We start from the raw sequence: 13,329 nt of genomic DNA, 5'->3' as shown, positions 1-13,329 counted from the left end.
TGAAATGTTTGTTGGTTATTTTAGTGAGGATGAGGGAAGAGTGTTGGTTTATGCCTTTATGCCCAGAGGAATTTTGGGGAACCATATTTTCAAAAGTACGAGGTTTGCCTGGCCTTTTGTTATGTTTTATTTTGTATGGTGTGGTAGTGGTCTCAATGTTTATAGAGTAGATAAATCATTTCTTAAAGTTGTTTTGGCATATTTCTCAGGTATAAGTCACTCAAATAATTTTGGTGAGGCTCCCTGCAACTCTTTGGGTGTAAAGACAAAGAGAAGTGACAAAGGATGAACATTTTGTAATTGTGTATTAGGATCACACAATGCATCAAAGAAAGGGTGTTCACAAGCCTCCAAAGAAGTACAATGTAGGTTTTGAGAATACTAGAGCAGTCTTGATACAAGATCCACCGTTTCTAGAGGTGTGTGTTTGTGAAATACCTTCTGTCATGGATGTGATTTAATTTGAGGGAATTTAAGGTCTCTATAATTTGGATTCATGCACTTAATCTCCTCTCGATTTGGAGTCCCTGGAACCTTGATGATCTCCACCAACTGGTCAATGCCAATTTCTCTAGGAAACAAGGGCAGTCCAAGGAGAAATTATGTTAAGATGCAATCCAATGACAATATATCTATTGTCGTAACAAGGGCAGTGCAAGGCGAAATTACGATAAGACGCAATCCAATGACCATATATCTATTGTCGTAGTATACTATGCAGCTCCCAAAATAGGTTCTAGAGCTTTGTAATAATGTGAACATATATATGATATATTGGGCTCCCCTTTCACCAAGTCCTTAACAGTGACAAAGTGATAAAGATTAAGCTCGTGAGTATAGGGTCAACCAATAAATTTTGAGGTTTTATATAACGATGACAAACACCAACAACACCATGGATGTAAGCCAAATAATGACATTTATTTTTTAGGTGTAGAATATGATATATATCAATGGCATACGTTGGTTCATCCTACTATAATATATTGTAACTCGATACATTCTTTCAGGTGCATACTCCAATACACGGTTGAGGTATAATTCATCTTTGTCGGTAGTTGAAAAGAAACAATGTTTGTGTTGAACAATATTAGGATGGCCAAGCATGTGCATAATTTGCAGATCTTTATTTTTGTATATCTTATGTTGCAGCAACATTTTTATGGCAACGACCTCTCCAGTTTCTAAGCATGTGGTCTCGAAGATAATACCAAATGACCCACTTCCCACAATATGTTCTGACCTATATCTGATGGTATGTTCTGGCTACCCATTTTGACCACCTATTGTTGTTGAAATAATGTGGCCAGTCTTTGTGCCATTGGCATTGGAAGACAATAGCAAATGACCCAGTGCCCACAATATGTTTTTCCCTGTATCTGATGGTCTAGTTTGGCTACCCATTTTGACCACCTATTTTTGTTGAAATTATGTGGCCAGTCTTTGTGCCATTGCCATTGACAACTATAGCCTCTATTTCCTTGTCATTTGGATTATTTCCTTTATTGTCTTTTATTTTCATGTCATGCATTTCCTTTGGAAGTTGGTTAATACCAAAATTTCTAGTTTTTGGAACTGCTGCCATGTCTGAAGTTCCATGTCTAACCATAGACGAATTTAAACAACAACCATATGCTTCTTCGAGGTCTCACTTGTACATGCCACATTCTTATCCTTAGATAACCCAATCACCTCCACTTCTGTTTCTTTCGTGAGTGAGACTATTTCAAGAAATGCCTTAAAATCCTCATCTAAATCATATGAGTCATAGATGGAATCCTATTCTAAATATGAGTCATAGATTGAAGTCTCTTCATCAACTTTATTATCAAGTTCCTTTTCTTGGGCAGTTGTCGATGAATCTTCACCTTAATCATATAACTCATAAATAGGAGACTATCAAATTCAACAAGATAATATCTTCAAGGAAAATTTTGTAGCTTAATGATCTCTCTTTTTCTTGAATCAATGCTCTTTTGATTTTCTTCGAATAGGCTCAACAAATTTTATGCTTGTGGGGTTGTTGAAGAAAAATCTTTTTTAAACTTTCCAACATTATTTTCAGAAAAAAGATAACTCTTTGCATTCAAAAACATATTCATAATTGATTTGGTTATAACCCCATTGAATGCTTGATACATTATCAGATTATCATCAATTTTTCAGTAGGATCATCATGAGCTTTAAAAGTTTTTTCAGGATCATATATTCATAGAAATCTTCAAAAGTGATATTTTTCAACATGAATGTGACCCTTAGACATAGAGTAAAGGTATTCAAATAAACAAAACAAAGTAACCAACTTAAATGTACTTAAAAAATATCCATGCATATCCTTCCATTTTTACATTGCAATTTTACAGATACAGAAGGTTCATCATACAATATATTCAAAACATGAACCAATCAAAGCCAAAGTAAATTTTAGAGTGTAATTCCTTCTATATTTTTGGCCTAGTTGTGGATCTGCAGGTTGGTGAGAACGTTGTTGTTTACTGGATCAGCCAAATGATACAAGAGGTTCTGAAATGGCCCAACTCTAGTAACAAGGCCCTAAATGAAATAAACCAAGATAGCCAACATTGCAAGCCTTCAATTCTTGACCTCTTTCAGCTTCAAATCTTTCATGGACTTCTCATCCTTACCTAATCATGAATTTTACCAACCCTTTTGTTTCCACTTCAACATATCCATTGCTTCTTCCTTTGCTTACCTACAAATATGATTTTTCTTATTTGATTACCATGCCACTAATGGATTCCCGATTTTCATGTTGTTTATCTTAAACTTGGTTGAAGCTTACTGGGGTGGGGGAAAAAGGGTTGATTTTATTTCCATCCCTTTCTATGAATTTTCCCTTAGGTAGGACTGCCTACCTCATAAAAAGTGAATGTCATAAATTCACTTAAACGATATAGTGAAGGTAAGGTCTTGATTGCTTGTTTAATTCGGGATGGGTTGATTTTGGGGTATTTGGTGACCAGCTTGGCTTGGTATGGGATAATTTTTGTAATGGTTGTGGGATCATTGTTTACTAATATACTGTAGTGAATGTATCTTATCTGAAAAGGATGCCAATTTCGAAAACTTTTATTGTTGTTTACCAATGCTTTTAACTAATTTGTAATCTGAATAGGATGCCAAATTTGACAGCTTTTGTTGTTGTTTACCCATGATTTTAACTAATTTATATATTCATGATGGAGATCCCATGCTACCTATAAGGGTTATGGTTAGAAAATTCACACAATTTGTTTAATGTCCTCTTCTTCACCTTATTATCCATAAAAACTTAAAAGTTATAGAAGTAGGACACCAATGAAATTCTCAAAGAGTTATATTGAATGGTGATTCTTCTTCCAATTATTTGAATATTTTTGGGTAATCTCATCCTACCTAGTGACTTTGGATTTGATCCATTTGGCTTGATGGATCCTGAAGGACCTGGAGGTTTTATCGAACTAGGTTGGCTCACTTATGGAGAAATCATCAACAGGTGATTCACAATCGTGGGTGTAGTTCAAACCATTTCTCTTGAAATCTTAGGTAATATTGGTCTAATCCCACAAGAGACTGCACTTCCATGGTTCCGAACTAGATTCATTCTTCGAGCAAGGAAATATAACTACTGGCTGACTCTTTCACTCTTTTTGTGCTAGATATGGCCCTGATGGGATTTGTAGAACAAAGAATATTAAAAGATTATAAAAACCCCCAATCGATCGCAAAACAATATTTCTGCGGATTTGAGAAGTAATTGGGAGATTCAGGTAATCTCGCTTACCCCAGAGGTCCCTTATTCAATCCTCTGGGATTATTTAAGGATGAGAAGTCCATGAAACATTTAAAGCTGAAAGAGGTCAAGAATGGAAGGCTTGCAATGTTGGTTATCTTGAGTTATTTCATTCAGGGCCTCGTTACCGGAGTTGGGCCATTTCAGTACCTCTTGGATCATTTGGTTGATCCAGTAAACAACAAAGTTCTCACCAACCTGAAGATCCATAAATAAGCAAAAATATTTGTTAAGTATATTTAAGTTGGCTAGTTTTTTTTTTTTAATACCTTAACTGCGTGTCTAAGGGTCACATTCATGTATTTTATTCAAACCTAGCTCTTTTTATGTCACCATTTCCTCCCAGATGTGATATGGAGGATTAGACCGATGTAATTCTCTTGAGATGTTGCATCATATGCATAGGAACACCTCGGTCTACTCACTGTAGTCTGGATTCTTTAGTGACCATGTAACTCTTTTATCTTGTGTTAATAGATGATGGTCGCATGGTACTCTTCTCATAAAGATGAGCACAGGGAAATGGAGGGTAATGAGAAGTTTGTATTTCTAGTCAAACATCCATTCATTACTATAAGTGAAAATGGGCCTCTATACTATAGAAATTGGGTTCCTATAAATTGTTGAGTCGGTTGACAGAGTTGACCATAATGGACTATGGGATAATGTCCTTATTACAAGAGCTTGAGAACATGAACAATATAAAAGTTTTAATAGTATGCAATTTTCCACATGCGCATCTTCTTTCGGCGTTTCTTTATACGTTTCGGTGCAATTGGTAGTTTATTTTAAGATGACAACTCTAGGCACCCAGTTCTCTCCATGGTAGCTTAGACGTTGGTGACGACTTTAAACAATGACATCTCTACACCATTACATCAACTCCTCACAACGTTCATATTTAGCGCTTATCCAATGAATGATTGTTCCAAAATCAGGTCTCAACACAGTGAACCATGCACGTGTTGTTTAATTGATCACTCCACACAAATTCAAGATCTCAGCCTTCACTTGCTCTGATATCATAATAAAAAACCACAGAGAGTGTGGATTATTCACACACAACACATAAATCACTTCTATTATTTATGACATAAAACAATTACATATATATAAGACATAAATTTCTGAATTCGACAAATTTAGATAGTAAAAAAGTAAATCTAAGATGGGACATGACATAGGAAACACCATTTTCTAGATTGACATTAGGAACTCGTAATGACAACTCACAACCTAAAACACATGGAAGCATTACTTCCAACATCCATTAAAACAGTAAATGATATGAGACTTTTGTAGTGAATTGAATATTTCAAGAGAACAATAAAGTAAAAGTATCAAGATCACTAATTGAAGCTATGAAAAATCATCGAGGGAAAAATTGATGTCCATAGGAGATGGTGTGAAGAAGCTTGTCACAGAGAACACTTGTCTAGAGAAGAAGACTAATGGTGTGCATTAAAGCCATAGAGGTAAATTCCCACAATTATCATGATGTGTAGGAAATATTATGGAGCTCCTTCATATCGGTAACTAAAGGGAATTTTTTGAAGAGAAATGATGTGGAGTGCAAGGTTGGGTGACAACGACTACAAATTAATGTGGAAGCTGATGCTAGTGTGGCATTCAATGAGGACTTCAGGTGAGAGCAAATTAAAGATGGCGTGTTGATATGTTTGACGTTGACGAATGTGTGGTGGCTAGGGATCTGTAACCAAAGATTCTTGTGGAAAAGGTAATAGATATACCTAGGGATCTGTGACATGGAGAAGAACATGTCAATGTGGTGCTTAGGGATCTAAAATCCAAGGTAAGGGGATGATGGAAGAACAACAACTTGGGGCCTTGTAGGGTTCGCATGCAAGCATGGAGCTAGGGAAAAGATATTTGAACTAAAGTTGGTGTTCAAAATTGAATAAAGGACATTGATTTCATGGAATAAGATGAGGTGATGCAATAGGTAAAAGTAGAGAGACATAGATGATATAGGCTATTGTAGAGTAAATTTGACTCAATAAAATGAATCAAGGTTATGAGTTCAAATGTGGTGGTTTTGAACACATAGTATTGGGAACCCTTAAATGAAATGAGTTAAAATTGTTAGGTCACACCTCGTACTAATGGGTCTTGGTTTTAACAACGCAGATTATTGATAACCCCTACTTTTAAGGCCATAATATTGTGTTTTACCAATAAAGATTTTCCTAACTAAATCATACTATATATGATTTATGTATATTATTAGTATGTGTGATTATTATCATATTTCCAATACTCTATAATATTTTTAAAATTTAAAATTTTATTTTAAGAAAATATAATTTATTTCTAAATAATATTATTACATTTTAGTGTTGTTTATTTATTTATAACATTAGATTTTTTTTTTTTGCAAAATTATTATATTAATAAAAGTAAAAATAGAATGCATTTTAACTATGGGAAAAATTCTAATTTTTATTTAAAAATTATTTTATATATTTAATTAAAATATAATATTTTATATATATTTTTACTTGTACATAATAATGTTGGAAGTAATGTTTCCATGTGTTTCAGGTTGTTGTGAGTTGTCATTGTGAGTCTCTCGGTCTGATTCTAGAAGTAGTTATTTTCCTATGTGTATGAGTTGTCTATGAGTCATAGATCCACCTTCTTCGAATATTATCATCTAGAAGTTGGTGATCTACAACTATATATGTAATTTTTTATGTGCTCAATAACAACATAATGTGTGATGTGTTGTGTGCACAATCTTAATTTGATACCTCTAGAATTTCTAACTTATTCCCTCCCTCATTCAAGAGAGGGCTAGAAAGATGTGAGAAAGTCTTGAGTTTATAGATCCTATGTAAATAGATTAGTTGAGTGTTTTATTTTAGCGTTTGTGTGTAGATTTATTCATGTGTATATTTGGAGTCCAAGCAAGATTGTTGGGCGTGATTGTGAGAAGGAAAATTGTTAAATCATTGTCCAAGAGTATTGTTCACATGCCTTTGTCAAAGGAATACAATAATCGGGGCAGAGTGTTGTGATTTTGTTCATGGCTATTAAAAATATGCAAATAAAAAGATTTCTCGACACATAAACGCCTGCGTGAGGAGTTCCACAAAGGTAATCGTTCTGCTTGTTTATTGAAAAAAGTTGAGAAGAGAAATTTATTTTAGTGTGGGTCAAATTGTCCAAGGGAAATTTCTCCAACATGATCTGCTACATATGGAAGGTTTGTTGAATATTAAAGGAGGCACCGAGTGTATAACCACTGCCTGAGGATCTGCTCCTTTCAATGCTTACTGAAAACTTCCCTCCACGCGTTATGTCAAGTCGGACGTTGTGTATCTATCACCATTTTTTTCAGAGTAGATTTGTTTGGTTATATTGCATGGGTTCATGATCATCAAAAGTTGTTGAAGAAGGTTTTGAACTTAGTGTAGTGCATGACGGTTGCTCAGAACAAAAACATTATTTTCTCAGGCGACTGCTGCAACGTTGTCCACAAGTTATCCACATATCCCACCTGCCTCTACTTCATCCTTCTCTCCATAACAGTGAAGATCAATTAGCCATCACCCACTCCCTTGCAAATTATACCCGAAGGTTACAAATATCAACCCTACACTACCCCCTAAAGAGATGAACAAGATGTAACCCTAGTTGCATGAGGAAGTTCCTATGTATGATACATATTATGTAAACAAGACTATGTTGGCTGGACTGGACTGAGATTCTCCATATATATATTACACTATATTATTGTCACTGTATGGATGTGTGCATGGACTTAGGCTGAAATTATTTATTATAATAATAGTAAGACAATGGAGTTGAATATATGTAATCACTATGGGATTGTTGTGTGGTTTAATTCCCAACTTTTTAAAGTGGGTTAAAGCGTATTTCTACATGTTTGGTATTATATGTAATAAAAGAGATAGAATGCAATTTTGCATTTGCATAGATGGAAAAAAAAAAAAAATTAATCTGACCCATCATGCTCTAGGGGTATCTGTCATAGTTATTTCTTCATAAGGTCAAGTTGGTGTGATCTATCGTGCTCTGAGCTACAAGAGCACTTGTCATAGATAGTTCTTAATAAGGTCAAGTTGGTTTTATCCATTACGCTCTAAGAGAATTAGTACAAGTTATTTTATACAAGGTCAAGTTGTAGATTTGTCTCTTGAAGATATTGTATACCTATAATGATATCCTAGATAACTAGTGAATATGGCGAAAGGCCATATATTCAACAAATGGTGGATGTTTCACGAGGTGGTTGAGACTCACCCGTCATGCTTCCAGAGGATCAGAAGCGTCAATTCTACAAAGTAGGTCAACGATGGTTTGAAGTGATTATGTCTTAGATGGATCAAGTGGGAAGCTTGAAAGTGTGGTAAAGAAAAGAGTAGAAACTATGAGATTTCAGAGTGGATATGAGTCCTAGTGATGACCATATCCGACAAATATGACAGAGATTCATTTATTGTTGTAATTTGTGTTTTCTATATTTGTTACATGTAAGCATTAAGGGAGTATGTTGGAAGTAATGCTTCCATGTGTTTTAGGTTGTTGTGAGTTTTCATTGTGAGTCCCTTAGTGTGATTCTAGAAGCAGTTATTTCCCAATGTGTATCAGTTGTCTATGAATCATAGATCCACTTTCTCGAGATTTTATCATCTAGACATTGGTGACTACAACTATATATGTAATTTTTTGTGGTCCATAATAACATAGTGTGTGATTTTTTGTGTGCACAATCCCTATCTGATATCTCTCTAATTTCTAAGAAATAATATATATATATATATATATATATATATATATATATATATACATACACACACACACATTAGTAATTATACTTAGTTATAGAATATTTTGTAGATGCATAAGACTTTGAATAAAAAGTAATATTTACTTTCATTTTTAATTAATCAAATATATATTTTTCTTTCCATTACAAGGACTAACTCATAAAGAAAATTAAATTATTTTTATTGACATATAAACTTGTCATAGTCATATAAATTAAATGGTTAGGAAAATGAAAATAAGCATCAAAACACTTACTTGATTCATCTTACATTTCAACTTGTGAATATTAAGAAAATTCAAAAAAATAATTAAATTATAGAAGCTTCTTTATTATAATTATTAAATAAATAAAAATTGCATTTGCGTTAAACACGAATATATATATATATATATATGGACCTTTGTCCTTTGTATATGTATTGGTCATATCCAGAGAGTAGAAAAGCAAATGGGGGAGGATGATGGAGCGCAAGCGCTCTGCGGCCAACCGCGTAGGTTTGGGTTAGGGCAACAGTCATCGGCGCGCTCTGTCGATAACCGTGAGGGTTCCGGTTAAGGCAGCCTAACCCTACCTCTCCAGCCTGAAGTCCGCTCCCAGCTCCTGTTTCGATTGCTTACCTGGCCCGACTTTTCAGGCAACAACCGTCGTTTTCACCATGGATCCGGTTACTGTCGGTGATAGTATGGACACGGAAGAAGCCATTGATTTCTCCGAAGACCCGCTATCCTCCCAGGTAATTTTCGACCGCCCTAATTTTGCTTCGTCGTCTGCAGCCTCCGGCCCTCTGCGTACTGAACCGCATCCCTCTCCGGCGGTCTCTATCCCGGCCCCCCCTCCATCCAGCGCTCCTGAAGGCACCATCCTATCCGACTCTGTTGGGCTAGATCTACCCCCCCTTTCTCCGGGTACCCTCCGGTTTTTATCTTCAGTCATTCCCCCATCGCCACCCTTTGATTCGCGGCCTCAGACCTCATCCTTTCCGGCTCCATCCTCTTCTGGTCCTCCTATTCCATCGTCGACTGGTTTTGCAGCGCTTCTCCACTCTCCTTCGGGATGTTTTGAAACCCCCGCAGTCAAGGTCAGCTCTTCCAGGTCGAACCCACAGGACTGCTCCCCGGACCCCTTGGTAAATCATCCCTCTGCGCCGCGCACGGGAAAAAAAGAACAAAGTGCGTCAAATCCACTTCCAGGGACATCTCTATTTGGTTCGGTGAGAATATGGCCGCTGAAGAGGCCGCTAATATGGCAAATTCTATCCTTGTGGGGCATGTCCGTGGGCGTGCTTATTCTGCGACCCGGCTTACTCAGTGGGTGAAGGAGATATGGGGTGGGATTCTGAAGGAACTCCCTGAAGTTCAGGTCCTCCCTCGCGGCTGGTTTTCCCTCCACTTCGCAAAGGACAATTATACGGATCTTGTCTTGGCCAAATTCTGGCACATAGAAATGGCACCAGTGTTGCTCAAGCGATGGAGTCCTCTGTTTGATCCCGAGCGCGAACAGATTGGGGCTGGGCCATTATGGGTGCGCCTCCCTGGACTTCCCCTCCAATATTGGAACGAAGATACTTTCATCCGAATTGGGAACGCTCTGGGGACTTACCTCGATTATGATCGAACTTTCGTGGAATCCAGAAATAGAACGCTAGCTCGGATCCTGGTACACCTAGACACTCGCGAAGGATTAGAAGAAAAGATCACTCTACATTGGGGCAAATACACTCGGGTCCAGATTCTTGACTACGAAGGCATCCCCTTCAGATGCCGGCGGTGCCATAGGGTAGGGCACATCTTCAAAGATTGTCCGCTAAATCAGAGGAAAGATGAGGCTCCAGCACCCAATGCCTATATGCCGAGACCTACCTCTCCGGTTGCTCAACAAGTTCCGACCGCAAGCACTCCCTCGCATGCAACCCCTCAGGCACCAGGTGTTCCTCTTGGTCGTGCTACAGCTCCAGTCACCAGATCTCGGGCGGCCTCCGCAACCGCTTCTGCAGCACCTCCGGGTAAATCTCTCAATCCTTCAATGTCTGATTACTCTATGACTTCATCATCTTCTCCATCTATGACAGCTGCATTTTGTTCAATGCCCTCCCCCTTGGTCATTGCCCCTACTATTACATCCTCTCATCCGCCCTCATCACCTGCATCTTCCCCCTCATCTTCCAGGGGCTCAAAGCATTCATACTTCCTTCGCCCTCGCCCTCACACCCAGGGAACACAATCCAACATCGCCGGCCTGGGTATCTTAACATCTGGTCTGACCTCGCTGCCTTCTCGAGGGCGAAAATCTGATCTTACTAAAGCCATCAGGCGGGCGGGGGCAGAGGTGGCCATTGGGCGTCAATCTACTATCGATGGGGTACTTAGAGCAAAGAACACCCCTGGCCATCTTCCCCCATGAGGTGCCTCTCTTTCAATTGCAGAGGCCTGGCTAGTGCCTCAAAGAAACTAGCCCTCAAGAGACTGGTTGAAACATCTCCTGTCGATATTATCATGCTTCAAGAAACGCTTGGCCCTGAGGACTCCATTTCGGCCTCACTATCATCGATCATACCTGGTTGGAAATTTTCGGCAATGGACTCCTCTGGAAGATCGGGTGGCTTAGCAATTGGATACAATCCTGTTACCATTAGGGCCCTAGGTACTTGGGGAGGGCCGGGCTTTCTGGGTCTCGACCTTTTTTCTGCAGACCTGGGTATCAACCTCAGGGTAATCAATATATATGGCCCGTGTCACCAGCGTGAAGCTTTCTGGAATAACCTTCTGGGGCTTAACATTTTTTCATCAGAGAACTTGATCATAGGGGGGGATCTTAACTTTTCATTGGGTTACGGGGAATCTTGGGGTGCCACAGCTCAAATCGACTCGATCACTGCCTACATGACCGATCTCTTGGAGCGACATGATCTGAGTGATGTCCCCATGATCAAACCCCTTCCCACCTGGCGGAACAGAAGGATCGGTGAAGCTGCTCTGGCCCGTAGACTCGACAGATTCATGATGAAAGGACCTCTGCTTCAAAGACTTCATCACTACAAACAATGGGTGGGCTCAGGTGGTATATCAGATCACCATCCTATATACCTGGAAATAAATGGCCCCAATAAAAAGCCAAAAGCCCCTTACAAGTTCAATCATGGATGGCTTGAGGATCCTTCCTACATCAAACTTGTTAAGGACTTCTGGCCTCACAACCCAATAGACAGAGCCGATTCTCTGGCAAAAGGCTTCTGTATGAATCTGTCACAACTCAAAGTTCTCACTATCGAATGGGCTAGGAACAAGTACCGACTGGAAAACTCTACTCTCATGAACATTGAAGCTGAGCTAACCTCTCTCACTGACGAAAGAGGTTTGGGTTTCACATCGGAGGCCGATAAAGCACACCTTGTGGAGCTGGAAAATCAGAAGCAAAAGATTCTTAGGGAGAGGGAAGAATCTATCAGACTGCGCAGTAGAGCAACCTGGCTTAAAGCAGGAGATGAAAACTCTCGCTTCTTTCACAATTATGCCAAGGGCAGAAAGGTCAGCAATACAATATGGAACCTCCCTATGGCCGATGGTGGAATGGCTGATACTTTCAATAAGCTATCTCAGATGGGATCAACACACTTCAGGAACCTTTACAAGCAACCTCCAGGTAACAACCTTGCTGACATTATCAACATTGCTGGACACTTTCCTAGGTTTGTTAACGAGGAGGAAGCAGAGTCCCTTTTTGATCCTGTGACCCCTGAGGAACTGGAATCCACCATCAAATGGTTTAAGAAGGAGCGCAGCCCTGGTCCGGATGGATGGACCATCGAATTCTACATTGCATTTTATGAGATGATCGGCCAGGATCTTCTAAGGGTGGTTGAGGAATGTAGGATGTCAGGATCCATGTACAATGCAATCAATTCCACCTTCATTGCCCTGATCCCCAAAACTGACTCCCCTTCCTCATTTGATGAATACCGTCCTATCTCTCTCTGCAATGTACTCTACAAGATCATCTCAAAAATCATTGCAAATCGAATTCGCCCCATTTTGTCCCGACACATTGCCCCTCAACAGTTCGCATTCCTGGAACATCGCCAGATTCATGAAGCTATTGGGGCAGCACATGAGGCCTTTCACTCTATTTGGACAAAACACCACAAAGCCATCATCTTAAAAATTGACTTGGCTAAAGCATTTGATAGGGTAAGCTGGCTCTATATCAAGATGCTCCTTATTCATCTGGGCTTCCCCCACAGATTTATCACTTGGATCATGGCCTGCATCACCACTCCCTCCTTCAGTGTGTTGATTAATGGCTCTGCATCCCAGTTCTTCCATTCGGAGAGGGGTCTCAGACAGGGGTGCCCATTGTCCCCCCTCCTCTTCCTTATAGTCATGGATAGTCTCAGTAGGCTTATTGCATCTGCTAAGAGGAATGGAGACATTAGTGGCCTCAAGATATCAGTGGACTGCTTCCTCACCCACCTCCTTTTTGTAGATGACGTTATGATTTTCCTGGATGGAAGCACCCGGGACTCCCGCACTTTCTCCAATATCATCTCCCTCTTCTCCTCTGCCACTGGGATGCAGGCCAACCACTCAAAATCATCCATCATTCTCTCCAGAACCACTGTCCATGAATCCCAGATGGCTCTACAGCTATTCCCCTACAGCATACACCCCTTGGATCAGGGCCTTAAATACTTGGGTTATTGGATCAAGCCTATTAGCCCTAAAGT

The 13,329-nt window shown here is 39.2% G+C and overlaps 2 pseudogenes; one reads left to right on the top strand and one right to left on the bottom strand.

Annotated features, from left to right (window-relative positions):
- Positions 1 to 216: 216 nt before the first annotated feature.
- Positions 217 to 1,585, bottom strand: LOC149181976 (shaggy-related protein kinase epsilon pseudogene; annotated as a pseudogene).
- Positions 1,586 to 3,398: 1,813 nt separating this feature from the next.
- Positions 3,399 to 4,009, top strand: LOC149181975 (photosystem I chlorophyll a/b-binding protein 3-1, chloroplastic pseudogene; annotated as a pseudogene).
- The last annotated feature ends 9,320 nt before the right edge of the window (positions 4,010 to 13,329 follow it).

The sequence above is a fragment of the Pinus tabuliformis genome, chromosome 3_2 (genome assembly GCF_031772625.1).
Source record: "Pinus tabuliformis cultivar Carrire ecotype Pingquan chromosome 3_2, CPIR1, whole genome shotgun sequence".
NCBI classification, from domain to species: domain Eukaryota; kingdom Viridiplantae; phylum Streptophyta; class Pinopsida; order Pinales; family Pinaceae; genus Pinus; species Pinus tabuliformis.
Note: the sequence above shows the minus strand (reverse complement) of the source record. Positions and strands in the feature narration are given on the sequence as shown.